The 15,915-nt window shown below is 40.7% G+C and overlaps 1 long non-coding RNA gene across 1 annotated transcript; it reads right to left on the reverse strand.

Annotated features, from left to right (window-relative positions):
- Positions 1 to 13,010: 13,010 nt before the first annotated feature.
- LOC121052388 lies at positions 13,011 to 15,176 on the reverse strand. Its single transcript, XR_005808914.1, has 2 exons — positions 15,025 to 15,176; positions 13,011 to 13,186 (listed from the first exon to the last, which is right to left on the reverse strand). It is a non-coding gene; the product is annotated as an uncharacterized LOC121052388 (long non-coding RNA).
- Positions 15,177 to 15,915: the final 739 nt, after the last annotated feature.

The raw sequence follows: 15,915 nt of genomic DNA on the forward strand, positions 1-15,915 counted from the left end.
TATAGTGTTTGGGTAAGTGGGCAATTTTTATCCTAAAATTGTGTAAATGGTATGTACTTACATAGACATTTGCAAGTATAATTAGCTATAATAAGCCACGCTCATGCTACCCCCCAGCGGTACCGACTCCGGCCAAAGGAGTGACCTACGGGAACACAGCCAAGCAAGCCACCGCCTGAGCCCCGGCTCTCACCCAGATCACCGATGACTCGCCCCGCCTAGATAGCACCAGAAGGTCCAGAAGCTGGGACTGAAACATATCAGTCCCACTTCGAAAACATGGAGAAGATCAACTATCTCCTCACCTATAAAAGGTTATCTCCTCTCTCCTCATTAATTACGCATTTGATACTTACCTACTGTTACTTTGTCACCATAAATACATTGACTAACTTAGGCATCGGAGAAGAGAAGACCGCCCAGCGCGGTCTCCCTCTGACGCCCTCTGTATTTCACTTGACAGGTAGCAGAAACTCTGAGAATATCATAGGTAGCGGTCCGCCCATCGGACCAGCGTTAACAAAGGTTTAGCTACCGCTGAACTTTAAACATTAACATATATAGTCATTATCCGTATTTAGAATAGTTGATATATTATTGAGCTTATAACAGCTGATTTGTGAAGTGAACGTATTATATCAAATATGATGTTATACGTTAAATATTAAGAATCATTGATATCAAATTTGATCAAATCCGTTATTATACGTTAGATATTAAGAATCATTGATATCAAATTTGATCTCGAATCAATGATATCAAATATGTTCTCGAATCATTGATATCAAATCTAATCTCGAGAGCTCGTGAAGAACGAAGTGCTGCAATTGTTGAAGATTCAAGGAAGTGAGAATCATGCTGATATGTTGACTAAGTCTGTGCAAATAGGTAAACTGAAGTTGTGCTTGGCTTCAGTTGGTCTCCAAACTTGAAGAAGGAGATGTTGGCTATGATGATGGGGTTTGTGTTGCTATGATTGAAGAGTATTGAAGAATGTTAGCTACTAGAGTAATCGGCTTCAAGTGGAAGATTGTTAGGTGTGTGGATCCAATTCCACATAAGATCAAGATTCGTTAATCCTTGATCAAAGAGGAATTTTTAATTGTTTCCTACCTGCTTACATAATCCTACTTGGTAATGGTTTCTATGTCTATTGGAAATAGGTTTCCAATGTCTTACAGGTTCAGGTTAGATATCTATAAATAGGGGCATCAGTTGCAGTAATAGATCAAGTCTTGAAGCATTAAATAGAGAGAGCAAGTGAGGTCTTAAGAGTTGGTGAGAACTTCTTGTGAGAGATTCTTGTATTATGTTTCGTGTATTCTTCTTCTAATATAGTGAAACCGAAGCAGCCCGGGGACATAGGCAAAGTTCTTTGCTGAACCTAGTAATTAACAAGTTTGTGTGTTCGTGTTTATTTTCTCGATCGTTTATCTATATTGTTTTGCACTTGTCTGCTTCCACAAGAGGGATTCTAGGTCGAATTCCTAACAGTAAGCTCAATTATACATCAATATTTAGAATAGTTGATATATTATTGAACGTATAACAGCTGATTTGTGAAGTGAACATATTCTATCAAATCTGTTGTTATACGTTAATTAAGCATTAAGAATCAGTGATATCAAATCTGATCAATGTGAGCCCTGGAAAGATTTATCGAGTTTAATTGAGATTGTTTGATAAATTACTTATCGATCTTGGTAATTATTAACGGTGCTCGACAATAATTTCAGAAATTCTCACGAGGTGGAATCCTCAATGTAAGAATCAGATAATAAAGTATGCAACACGACGAGTTTGTGGAAATTTTTAGTAAATTTTTCAGATACCCGAGCTAATTATGGTGATTTTCCAAAGTTCTGGGATTTTAGAAAATGGTTTAGAGAAAAGGGAAATTCCTCCGATTCAATCTTGGTTGTCCATCTAGCCACCGCTTCATCCTAACCCTTGAAATAAAATGGAATTTAGGGTATTTATACCCCTCGATCAGATCAAGGCTTCAGATTTCTCCAGAAGATCCCAGCAGCTTCGAGTTTTCAACCCGAGAGAGAGAAACCCGACAGGTGTGCAAAAGGTTCGACCATAGTGACGCCTTCCGGCCACTGATCGACGGCGCACCAGCACCGTTCTTCTCGTTTCTTCCTCGTTGTCACACTTCTGGAGGTGGTTTATCCAATCGTCAGCTGTGGAGAGATAATAGGGGTCGAGAAGTTTCGACAGTACCAGCGGTTCTCCGGCGACCGATTGGGTTGCATGTGGTATGAAAACTCATCCTCTCGTCGTCCTCTAGGCTCTAGTGTAATTAGTTTTTGAAATTGACGAAGTTTGGTTGATTTGGGTTTCTGGGCTAGTTCGGGTTCGACGCTGTCACCAACGTCGGAGACATTTCCGACTCTTCTCTGTTAGTTCTAGCTTGGCTTTTGGTTCGACTGCTTCTGTAGACGGGGCCTAACCTCAATTAGGAGTTAAATTCCAAAGATTTATGGGTTGTGGATAGTGGATATCCGCAACCAGAATCATATATAATGAAGATCTGACCGGGGCACGGGACCCACCGTGCCCTCAACGTGGCTCCGCCTCTGGTTGTGGACGTCGAAACTTGGATATCAGTTTGTCATCGGGTTTTCAGAAAGCTACTATAAGAGGACGTAGAGGCCTAAACTGCAAATCAGACTTATTGAGGTAAATTTCGAAAGTTCTGTCAAAATTGTTAATCCCTGAAAGTTAAGGAATAGTGTTGGCTAAGCGATGTTGTTTGCATGTGCAGAATGGGTGTTTATGTCTTGGTTTGAATTGATTGAGTCGTGGCTTGAGAAATTGTTTGAGTTGTGCTAAATGGGATATTGTTAATACATGAAATTTCTCTGTGAAATTGGTTCTTGAATGAAAGGTTGTAATTAGGGGTGCATTTGATTTAGTCTATCGGTTCTTATAGTGAGAGTTTGAATCTAAGAAGCACCGATACGGGTACGAGTATCCGGATACGATACGATCAGATACGTGGAGACGGTAAATCTTAAATGTAATAGGAAACGGGTACGTGAAGGAAACGCCAATTATATATATATATATATATATATATATATATATATATATAATTAGAAGAAGAAAAAAATGAAACATAAACAAAGTACTAGTTTATCACAATCAAATATTATCAATCCAAATGTTCAAATAAAAGTCTATAATGGAGATGGTTATGCAAATATGATTTGGGCTCCACCACCAATTGGAAGGCTTAAATTAAACTGTGATGCATCAATGGCTGTTAATGGAGAACAAGTGGGTGTTGGTATTGTATGCCGAGATAGTGAAGGAAATTTTGTGGCAGCTTTGGGAGAGAGGCTTGTTGGAAGATTAAGTCCATGTGTAGCTGAGTTGTCCTCTATATTGAGGGGTCTTGAATGGGCTATGGACCAGGGGTGGACTGGTTTGGTAATTGAAGCAGATTGTTTGGAGGCTGTGAGGATGGTAAACGGAAGTGATGAATGTCTTGCAAGTGAGGGTATCCTGGTGGAGCGAATTAGAGAGATTTTGGCCGCTTTGGATATTCCCAATATTCATCATGTTCCAAGGGCGGCTAACATGGCGGCTCATACGATGGCAGGAGTTGTAGCCCGGGGTAATGGGCGTAGTAGTTGGTTAGGGGTTGGGCCTCCTTGGCTCATGGATGCCATTGTTAATGAAGGTAACTGGTTCAGGTTATAGGGAGGAGAGTGGGGAATTTTTGTCCACCACCGGTTATTCCCATGTTTTGTAATTTGGTTAGCCATTGAATAAAAGTCTCATTATTCTAAAAAAAAAAAAGGGTTAACACAACTAATAACAAGTTAACAACCATCAACTTCATTCAACTTGGACAACATCCTTAAGGTCTTCATCTTCATGATCAACATTAAACAAAACCCCCTCAAGATCTACTACTAGCACCGGCGTTAACAGAACCCCCTCAAGATCCACTACTAGCACCGGTGTTAACAGACCCGACACTAGAACTAATAGGAGGTGTTCCTCCGCTGCTCATGGTTGTTGAAAAATATTGGTCACAATCATAATTAACATAACTGAAAGTAGTGGAATTATCTTGACCAAAACCCACAATATCTAAATACTATAGAAATGGAAGCTGGAGATTCAACTAGATTGAAAGGTCCTTGACCCAAAGCACCAAAATAAGCCAAAATTATCTCACTTACCCCAACAACAGATTTTTGTTCCATCTACCCAATTTAACACCAAATGATCATTTTACCCTTAATCTAATTAAGAAATTACATCCTGCCACTGTCTATCTCTCTCATTCCCTCCGGAAAATCGATCTGTCTCCTCTCTCTCTCTCTCATCTAGCTCGTACAGCTTCAGCGAGTCGACAATGAGAGCCAGCAAGCTCCCCTCAAGTTGTTCTCATAAAGATTCAGGCCTTCCAGCCGAGTCGACTCATCGGGAATCGCCCCGTCAGCCGGTTCATAGACGCGTCAAGCAGCTGGAGCTTTTTCAACTTCTCTCTCTCTCTCTCTGACTCCGTAGACCATTATAGTTGGGGTTGTGGTGGAGGACGAACATGGCAAGAGTTGCGGGGGCTGCGCCGACGCTGTTGCACTCTAACTTGCTGCCGCAGTCGCTGGTGAGGCAAGAGAAGTGGTTGGTTAAGTGGGAGCTGCCTGTACAGGCCCAGATCTTGCCCCACCAGGTATGGGTCGGAGCAAGGAAGGAGCGATGGGTGAGGCTGGGGAGGGCGAACCCCTAATTTTCGAGGATGGGGCTGCCGGAGTTGGGTTGGATGGCGGGCCAGATAGGGAAGGGTCAGTTGTTGAATTGCAGTTTTTTGTTTTCTGGTGGTGACCTTCTCTACACATTCCTGGGCAATCAAATCACAGTCACCACGATTTGTTGTTGTTTCGGTCATGTTTTTTTTTTTTTTTTTTTTTTAAGTAATGGAACAGAAGAAAAAGAAAAAAAAACACAGTTTTGAATGTCTATTGGGGGCCCAAAAGACGTTTTAAAATTGATATAATCTCTTCATTTTTTTTCTTTAAGCAAAGTTTTATTGTCTAAATTTTAGGAGATTAGTTCATATTCTGGCAGCCGAAAGTTCTATTGGGGGGCAATAGGCATCTATTGGGAGGCAATACATGGTTGATAGACATCTATTGCCCCAATAGACGTCTATTGGAGGCAATAGACGTCTATTGTCCCTCTATTTGAGGGCAATAGATGTCTATTGGGGCAGTAAATCTTTCCGGTGGGTGGCGGCTGGTGATCGGAATCCGGCGACCGGTGACCGGAATCTGGCGATCTTTGACCGGGCTCCGGCGAAATCTCTTATAGTCTCTCTCTCTCTCTCTAAATAACAAAGGGGTGAGGTTATTCAAAAAAAAAAATGTGAGGGTAAAATGGTATTAAAAAAATAAATAACAAAAAAAAAATCTTAATGGGGTATTAAGGAATACCTCCTTAGAATGTTTTGGGTAAGAGGGAATTAAAAAAACTTAATAAGGTAAGTGGGAAAAAAATCTCTAGAAATGGGGTAAATGAATAAAAACCCTAGATTGAAACCAAAGATAATGGCTGTGCAGGTAATCGATGGGCCAAGAAGGAGATGAGCGATTAGAATATATGTAATGGAGGCAAGGGACCCAGCCATTAGAATCAATAAACTGATCGATCGAGAAAAGCAAAGAGGATAAGAACTAGCTGGCCCATAGTTGCTGCTATACACACATGGCATAACAAATATCAGAAGAAACTCCAAGCTCCAAATTGAAGAACAAATATGAGAAGAAGAGCAAAACAAATGTACCTGAAGCGGCTAGAAATTCAATCTCTAAGCTCCAAGGTCCAAGCGAATTGAAGAAGAGGAGAAGTCTTGAGCAGAAAAGATTCCGACTTGAGAAGAAGAGCAGAAGAGGAACGACGAAGCCAGAAGAGAAACGCTCGATCTGGGTCTCGTCTTTTGCAGAAGAGAAACGATGAAGCGGCTGAGATAGTGAGATTAGGTCGTCTATCTCTCTCTCTCTCGATCTACGTCTTTTTTTTGTTTTTTGTTTTCAATTTTTGCAAGGTAAAAAGTCAGTATTACCCCCACATTTCTGATTTATTTACATTCTTACGTTTCCGCTTAGGATACGGACGTATCCAAACCGTTTCCAAATCAGATACGAGTTTCAGAGCCGTTTCGTACCAGTTTCCCAGATCGATATGGGATACGCTGGCAATTTCGCGTTTCCGTGCATCATAGGTTTGAATGCAATACCAAATTGAGAAATATTTGAAATTGTGGATGGAATTAGTATTGGTTGTGAAGTCTGGAAAAGTTAAGTATTGTGAATGCCTAAGGAATGGCCTAAAGTGGTATTATGGGTGTCCATAGTAATTCCGTTGAATTACTATGCGACGAATTTACTAAGAAAATAAGAATCGGACAATATTTTGAATTCAAATGATAAGTCCGGAAATTGGTCGATATTCCAATTTCAAGTGAGCGTCGAGTAATCGGAACTATTTGTCAATACAGTCGTGATTGGTCAAGCATGGTCAAAGTGGTCAATCCAGGAAAAGTTGGTTGGACGATTTATTAATCGTCGAGATTTTAATGATTTGTTCAATAGATTACTAACGATTGAAATGTCAGAACTTAGAACTCCAGCTACCTGAGGAACGGAAGGTTCGCGACTCTTAGAGTACGTGAGAGAAAGCATCAGAATCCAGGTAGGGGATTCGGTACTGTCCTCAATGTGTGATTTTATTTAGTTAAGTTGTTTTTAATATGATGCATGTTAAGTTATGTGGCTTGGTTAAGTTAAAATGTGAAGCATACTAACCAAACCATATGAGAAATGTGATGGCTTGAGAGCGAAGGGTGGTACTGACTTCCTTGGGTTCGATCCCCTTAACCTCCGGAGGGTTAGCTACACCGATATGTGTGCGTAGTTAGGTAGCAGACGCTCTCGCTACGCTTACCTGGTTTACAAATTAATTGAGGTAAGGTCGTGTAATGGGTCCACGGGACAGGCCATCGGGTAAGATTTAGCGCGCGTGGTTATTCGAGTAACATGGATCGATTTTCTAGTCAAAAAGTATTTTTTAAAGTTTGTCGTTCCTTGAAATATTTGGTTTAAACATGTTTTCATACTGGGCAGCCCAAAATTTATTTACTTAATGGTTTTCAAATCTAGTCGGTGTAAACTTCATGTTGAGTAGTGAGGACGAAAGCTCACCCCTAGAACAATGTGGAGGCTGGTATTGTGCACTGGTGGCGGGATAATAACGGACGGAGCTGGGTGTGTGGAGCAATTTCGGTAAACCACCTTCCGAACTTTATTTTACATTATATTTCTCAAATTTCATGTTCCGAAACTTATTGAAAGCTAGTTTGGTGTCGAATCTAGTTGAATTCTTATTTCTTGAAGTTCGAAATTCCCTCGAGTGATTATCCATATTAAGTTCAGGACAAACAAATTAATTTAGTGATTTAAAGAATTTCACCTTAAAAATTATTGAAATATGATCTTGAATCATTGTTATCAAATATGATCTTGAATCATTGATATCAAATCTGATCTCAAATCATCATTGATATCTCAAATTATTGAAATCAAATCCGCTATATAACCTTCACAGACTGCCATTTCTTGATACTCTCTTGGGAGAAGTAAGCATCAATATATAGCAACTATTTTATGTTGGGATGATATTTATTTACCAGTTTCTTGTTACTTTCGAATCATTCTGTACCAGTTGCTTGTGTGGCAGCCAAAGAATGTGGGTGATTGCGACTTTGCCTTTGTTAATGCTGACAAAGGTAATTATTGAAATTACCATGAGCTGATGAAGTTGGTGAAGATTGGTAGCATTGTTATCTATGGTGACAAATTGTGGGGAGAAACAGTAGTTCAGCCCGAAGAAGTTGTACGTTCCGGAGATCAAAAGGGTGCCGAGGCGGTTTATACTTAGAGTTGAACAAATCAGTGTCAGCTGACCCTCGAGTCGAAATCTCTCATGCTAAGTTGTGAGATGGGAGGGATCATCATCTTAATTTACACGCACTTGCCAAGTTGTGATCTTCTGCTATATATGAGTCAATAAGTGGCATTTGAGCACTTTAACATGATTTATTCTTGTGCTAAGCTGTTTGATGCCTATGCATTTGAGATGTTAACGTTACTTGTTTTGATTGAAATTCACTATTATAAAGTGATTAGTTTACTACTATCCACAAACAAAATGGGGTGGTTCTAGTTTGACCTCTAAATTTGATTTTGGAAATCTCCTACTTATTAAACCTCTAATTCATTTTTTTGAATACTTAAAAAACTAAGTAAACCTCCTTAAATTTACCAAAACACACTTGAACAAATAAATTTGTATCTTCAACAATTTGTTTTTTCTTTTTTATCCCTATCAGTTCAACCACGAATAATTTTGTAAGGGAGTTGCCTACATTTTTAATTGGTGTACAACTTTCATTGACGCAACCAGAAAGTGATTCTTGGAGGGGCCGAACAAGTAGACAATTATAAAGATTTTTTTATTAGACCATAATTTTTTTTATAATTTTTTTCTTTCTATATGGATGGTTCTCGAGAAAACTTTGGTTCTCAAATAAATAATATATATATATATATATATGTGTGTGTGTGTGTGTGTGGTGCGGCTATTGCCATCCTACTAATTACTTTCTTCACCCTGCATTCTCTTATCACTATACATATAGTTTTTTGGACTAAATTCAGTTTGCTGTTGAGACCAACAACCATACCTTCACAATTATATCTACAAACCCATTATCAGTAGGCCCAAACCAATTAGCCAACCTCCAGCTGTGGTCCTGATGGACACGTGTAGAGCAGCTGATTTGTATGAGCAGCCTATATGTTGTACCTGGAGCTATTCTGGCTAGCATCTTTTGACAATGAAATGAAATCAGTTTATCTTTTTGCTTTTTCAATCCTTATCGCTCTGCATTTCCCTTCTTGTCTTCTGTGTGTATTTTGAAACCCATCAACTCATTCCCTCCGGGACCGTGTCAAACGTAACAGTCCAAATGCAAGGCTACTCATTTACAGATGACTTCCTTCTCTTACCAGTGGCTGGCTGCGATTTGGTGCTTGGCGCTAAGTGGCTTGACCAATTGGGATTTATTGGATGGCATTTCGCCGACAAAATCATGTTCTTCATTGTAGACGGTAAAAGTTATTCTCTGCAAGGGATCACTACGAAAGCTCCACACACGGATACATCTGAGTTTTTGGCCTTAATTCACTCGGATGAGTTGGGCTACAAGGACTTGTTACCTCATCCCATGATGGACTAGTCCACAACACACCATGAAGGTATTCATTCTCTGCTGCAGACTTACCGTGACCTCTTTGAACCTCCCACTGGGCTTCCCCCTAAGCGGTCCATAGATCACAAAATAACCTTGTTGCCTAACACTGGGCCGGTCAATGTTCGACCCTATCATTATCCTCATTCCCAGAAGAGTGAGTTGGAGGCCCAAGTCCGCGACATGCTGTCTACAGGAATTATCCGACCCAGTGCCAGCCCATATTCTTCTCCGGTCCTTCTAGTAAAGAAAAAAGAAGGTACATGGCGATTTTGTGTGGATTACCATTCACTCAACGCGGTAACGGTCAAGGACCGATTCCCAATTCCAATTGTGGACGAGCTACTAGATGAATTGTATGGGGCTAAATATTTCTGTAAATTGGATCTTCGTTCAGGGTACCACCAAATACGAATGCATGAGGGGGATATTGCTAAAACTGCATTTCGTACTCATGATGGCCGCTACGAGTTCCTTGTCATGCCATTTGGTCTTTCCAACGCCCCATCGACATTCCAAGCACTAATGAATCACATCTTCCGGCCACTGCTTCGTAAGTATGTCCTTGTTTTTTTTGATGATATATTAATCTACAGTGCCAATTTAGTTGATCATATTAATCATCTTCAAGTTGTTTTTAACCTGTTGCGCGAACATGCACTCAAAGTTAAGCTCTCTAAATGTTCAATAGCTAAGCCCAGTGTACAGTACCTGGGCCATGTGATCACTGAACAAGGTGTTTCTGTGGATCCAACAAAAATGCAATGCATCCAGGATTGGCCCAAGCCTACCACAGTTAAAGGCTTGAGGGGCTTTCTCGGCCTGGCAGGTTATTACAGGAGATTTGTCCAACATTTTGGAACTATAGCTCAACCATTAACAACTATGCTCAAGCATGACAACTTCAAATGGTCCCCAGAATCAGAGCTAGCTTTTGCTCACCTCAAAAAGTCTGTGACCACAGCCCCTGTGTTGGCACTACCGGATTTCTCCAAGCCATTTACAGTAGAGACGGATGCAAGTGCGAAAGGCATAGGTGCTGTGCTAACCCAAGAGAAGCATCCAGTCGCATTTCTCAGCAAAGTCCTCTCCCCGAAACACCAAGCCATGTCCACTTATGACCGTGAAATGTTCGCTATCATGTTCTCCATTGATAAGTAGCGCCCTTACTTACTGGGCAATGCCTTCACCATCAAAACAGATCACCAAATGCTAAAACATCTGTTGGACCAAAGGATTTCAATTCCTACACAGCATAAATGGTTGGCCAAGCTACTGGGTTATAACTATACCATCGAGTACAAGGCTGGGAAGCTTAATACAGTACCTGATCTCCTTTCACGGCGACATGAACTGCTTGCCATTCAAACAGTATCAGCCCCTCTGTTCAATAGTATTGCTCTAATTGACAGTGCCTGCAAACATGATCCAGAAGCACAGTCCATCATTCAGGATCTCACTAATGGCAAGACAACCAAGACAAAGTTTACTTTGGTTAATGGCCGCCTCTTGTACAAAAACAGAATCTTTATCCCTGCGTCTTCTGAGTGGCGTGCTAAAGTTCTGCACGAGTTCCATGCCACTCTTCAAGCTGGTCATTCCGGCTACCTAAGAACTTTAGCCCGCTTGTCTCGTAACTTCGCTTGGCCTGGTATGAGAAGAGACGTCAAGCTCTATGTGTCCTCCTGTGATCAATGTCAAAGACAAAACTATGAGTTAATACATCCTCCTGGCCTACTTCAACCCTTACCAATACCGGAGGAAACTTGGGAAGACATTTCTATGGACTTTGTTGAAGGCTTACCAGTTTCTCATGGGTCTAATGCAATTCTTGTGGTTGTCGACCGTCTCTCTAAATTTGCACACTTCATTCCTGTTTCCCACCCATTCACAGCAGCTCAAATTGCAGATGTCTTCATGAAGGAAATTTTCAAACTCCACGGTATGCCCAAAAGAATAGTGAGTGATCGCGATCCTATTTTCCTGAGCAATTTTTGGACTCACTTCTTTAAGCTCCAGGGCACTCACCTCTGCCACAGCTCGGCCTATCACCCGCAATCGGATGGCCAATCTGAAGTTGTGAACCGCTCTCTTGAACACTATTTGCGGTGCTTTGTGCTCGATAAACCTTCTGACTGGAAAAACTTGCTTCACTGGGCAAAATTCTGGCACAATACAAGCTTCCATTCCACCATCGGCATGTCTCCGTTCCAAGCCCTTTATGGTCGGCCCCCTCCTACAGTTAGCAACTACATCCCCGGCACCACCAAAGTCCATGCTGTGGACACGTCCCTACAAAACAGAGACAAGCTGCTACTCAGTCTCAAGAGCCACATGACATTGGCACAAAATCGGATGAAACAATATACTGATCAGAAAAGAACGGAGCGGGAATTTCAGATCGGAGACTGGGTTTTTCTTAAACTCCATCCTTACCGGCAGAATCGTTGGCGAATCGATCTGTGCATAAACTCTCCCCACTGTACTACGGGCCATTTCAAATTGAGGCACGGATTGGAGCTGTTGCTTATCGTTTGAAGCTTCCACCCACTGCTAAACTTCACCCGGTTTTCCATGTCTCGCTGCTGAAACGTCGAATTGGCGATGACACCCCAATCTCAACATCACTGCCTCTATTTGATCTGTAAGGAGAATTGATTTGGAAGCCAATCAAGGTTCTGGACATGGGATATCGCACCAAGAAACACCGCCGGATCACAATCTGGCTCACCTAATGGGCAGGCATGCCAGAGGAGGACGCGACTTGGGAGGATGCCAGCATCATTGCTGCCCGTTTTCCAGATTTCTGCGCCTGAGGACAGGCTCTTTCTCGGGGGGAGCAGTTGTTGAGACCAACAACCATACCTTCACAATTATATCTACAAACCCATTATCAGTAGGCCCAAACCAATTAGCCAACCTCCAGCTGTGGTCCTGATGGACACGTGTAGAGCAGCTGATTTGTATGAGCAGCCTATATGTTGTACCTGGAGCTATTCTGGCTAGCATCTTTTGACAATGAAATGAAATCAGTTTATCTTTTTGCTTTTTCAATCCTTATCGCTCTGCATTTCCTTTCTTGTCTTCTGTGTGTATTTTGAAACCCATCATTTGCCCCCTCTAACTTTAGGGCAAACATTAGTTTGGTCCCTAATTTTTTTTTTTAATCATGATGGTCCTTGCACTTCTATTTTCTATCATGTGAGTATAAATTTCAAATTTAGCTCCAACCTAATCTTTTTTTTTAATCATGATGGTCCTTGCACTTCCATTTTCTATCATGCGAGTCTAAATTTCAAATTTAGCTCCAAACATGATGTCAGATGCTGAGCTGGACCCGATATTAGGGCCCACTTTTCAGCTTTGTCCCCTCATTTTGGGTGAAATGTCCAAATTACCGTTGTTACCCTCTCTCCACTACTACAAATTTCCCCAAACCCCACTGATTTGAATTAGTCCCTATTGGGACAAAGCACACTGATAACAGTGACTAATGGCATTAGCCACTATGCAGCCACTAATGAGGAATTAGTCCCCTCTATAGTAGGTGCTATTGGGGCAATAGGCACTGACAAAACATCAGTGGAATAACTTCATCCAAGGCAAGACAGAATCTAAATCCACACTAATATTAGTAGCTTTGGAATGCCACTCATATCAGTGGTAAATTTGTGAGGTTGGATTAAAAAAAATAAGGTGCCAATTGGCACCTCTACATTCTGTATTGTACTTTATACGGTATTTTAAAATGTATCATACAATAAATATACTAACTAAAAATTTACAAGTGCAAATATCAAAATATAAACATAAAAATTCTTTATCCCACAGCTGCAACTCTTCTTTGATACAGACAACCTGCACATTACACTAGGTAGTTAGTTCTTATTCTAACAATTACACAGACGGCCATCTTAACATATAAGACTCACACTTCGCATATATATATTTTTTTTGAAGAATATCATGTCGATATATTAATATTAATACTCAGGCCAGGAAGGACCATTACATATCCTCCCTCTACCGTCTATGGGTAGATAAAGAGTTTGTGGTAAACCACAATGATACATAGATTAGGTCTGATCATTTGATGGTACCCATGCTCACTTATTCAAGAAAGCCTATTTAACTATGGACAGTAATGCATAGTAATAGGCAAGGAAATTTGAAAAATTACTAAGTAAAAAATGGGCATAGAACCCATTAGTTATTCTGGACCCAAGAGAGAGCAGACCCAAGATCCATTTCAGAGCCCTAAGTCCAACCATCAACCAGCTAAGCCCATCAAGAACAAAACCTAGCTGTCTCCAAGTTGTTCCTGCAGCCGACAACAATATTGGCGCTGGCCAGCCAAGCATCCATGCCGACCAATTCGAAGGTAGCTCCAAGTCCACCTCCTTTGTCAGACTCCCCGAGATCTGGGCTTGGATTGGAGCCCAAAAACAGCCCAACCACATGCTCCTCCACTTTGATCTGGACACCCAAACTCGTCTACACTTCATTTGAAGTTTCAGCAACATCTGCAACACCGGCCATGACCAATCCCCGAGCGTAACATGATGACCCATAGTTCCGCCCCTTGTGAACGTTACAGAGGAGACCCGATCGTTGCAGAAAAGAACCGACCTGCAAGGCCGCACACAGGCCACTATAGCGTCGAGGTTGATGGCCTTCGTGGGGAGGGTACGAGCAGCAATGAAGTCTCCAGTGGAATGAACAATGCCACCCTTGAATTTGACATCGATGGCTATAGAAGATTATTCTGACAAGAAGTGCAGGCCATCGTTTGGGTTTAGGAGCAACCAAGCAATCTGCCGGCCATTGAAGGGCAAGAGACGCTGCCATGGCCAATGCTGATGTCTCAGTCCCTATAAGATGCAGGGGACCATATATGCCTAGGACGATCAGAGGATGGTGCCGGACAAAGTTGTTCGGAATTTGGATGGCGAGTTCCGCCATTTTTGTCACATTAGGACAGTGGCAACGCTAAGATGAGCGCGAGTGTGAGTGCCACTAGGGGGAATAGAGTGCTAGGGTTTCTCATAGAAAATCTAGAACTATATGTTTTGTCTCCTATCTAGTTGGACATTCACACTTCGCATATGGGTAGACCACCATTGAACAAAAACAATTATATTACCCAATACAGAAAATTTTAACAAGTTATAGCTTATACATGAAACAATTAGCACCAAACATTCACCTTATTCTGGATAGAGAAATTGATGAAGTTGGTATCCACCAAAACCCAGTAAAGCTTCGAATCTCTTCCTCAGGCTTCTCAGAACTCAATAACTAACTCCATTTCACCAAACTAAGGTCAGACATCTTCTAATCTAATAAATCAAACTATAATCAATTAATCAAAGTATCAAACCAACTAACAAAGCTCGGAGCCTCACTCATCTTCTAATAAAAAAAACAACACAACGGCACACAAAAAATTCACTTTTCGTTTCTGATAGAGGAATAATTGCCCACCAAAAAAAAAAATCACGACTATATGAAGAATTAAGGAAGAAAAAGGAAAAGCCTTATATTGAACAATCCAAATCTCAATACCAACTCCAATGCAGTTTCTTCTCAATTATTCAAAGTATCTAAGTATCAAACCAAGTAACACAAGAAAAAACGTAGTAGAACTGCAGAACCCAAGTAACGAAAGAAAATTCCACAGAAAAAGAGGAGTTTACCTCTTTAGCATTAATCACGACTGTATGAAGGCAAATGATATGTGATTGAAGAAACGATTATGATATGTCTATGCCCAAGGCTTGGCTCATGTGTCTGAGATTTGCCCCAAATTGAATTCGGCATCAGTCCTTAATCCTAAAATTTGTCCTTTTGCAACCTGACACAATATTAAAATTCAATCACCGTTAAAAAAGTGGACTGACTATAGTAAGTTATCAGTGAGAAAGTTAAAAGAAGTGGATATACCATATATCCATACATATACAGAGAAGTCAAAAATTAAACATAATTCTCCACTGACATCACAGCTACCAAATCAATAGCAGCTTCCTGCCAAAAACAAAAAATGTAGATTAAATCAGATATCAGTTCCTAATAAAAGGACTTAAAATTAAACGAGATGACATCCTATATCTGGAGAAATTAAGCAATATATCTATAATCTCAATATAGAAGCCAACTTCTCCCTTCCAGAGGCAATACGCTCTGTTATGGCCTTACCCTGAACTTCCTTGAGAAGAAACTGAAGCCTGTCATTATCTGCTTCAGCACCAACTGTGAAAAAGATGAATGTGTTTGCACTATGAACATTAAAACCCGACCCTCTACAAGCACAGTTCTACTCAATCAACTGATCAAAATACACATAACAATCCCGATTTACAATATTAATTGCTCTAAAATTCATTGGAGATAGATAATGCAAATACTAGAAACACTTGGGAAAAAGAAAAACTACAATGTAGTGAAAAATGTATACGAACAAAAGTGCTTCTAAATACAAGTCATGTAAATCCTAAAACAGATTTCAGCGACTCAAAAAGCATAGCATTTAAACCCAATTCCTCTAGCCCCAATCCATTGTAGTCAGTAATAAATCGTTTTCATTG

Source organism: Rosa chinensis, chromosome 3 (genome assembly GCF_002994745.2).
Source record: "Rosa chinensis cultivar Old Blush chromosome 3, RchiOBHm-V2, whole genome shotgun sequence".
NCBI lineage: Eukaryota > Viridiplantae > Streptophyta > Magnoliopsida > Rosales > Rosaceae > Rosa > Rosa chinensis.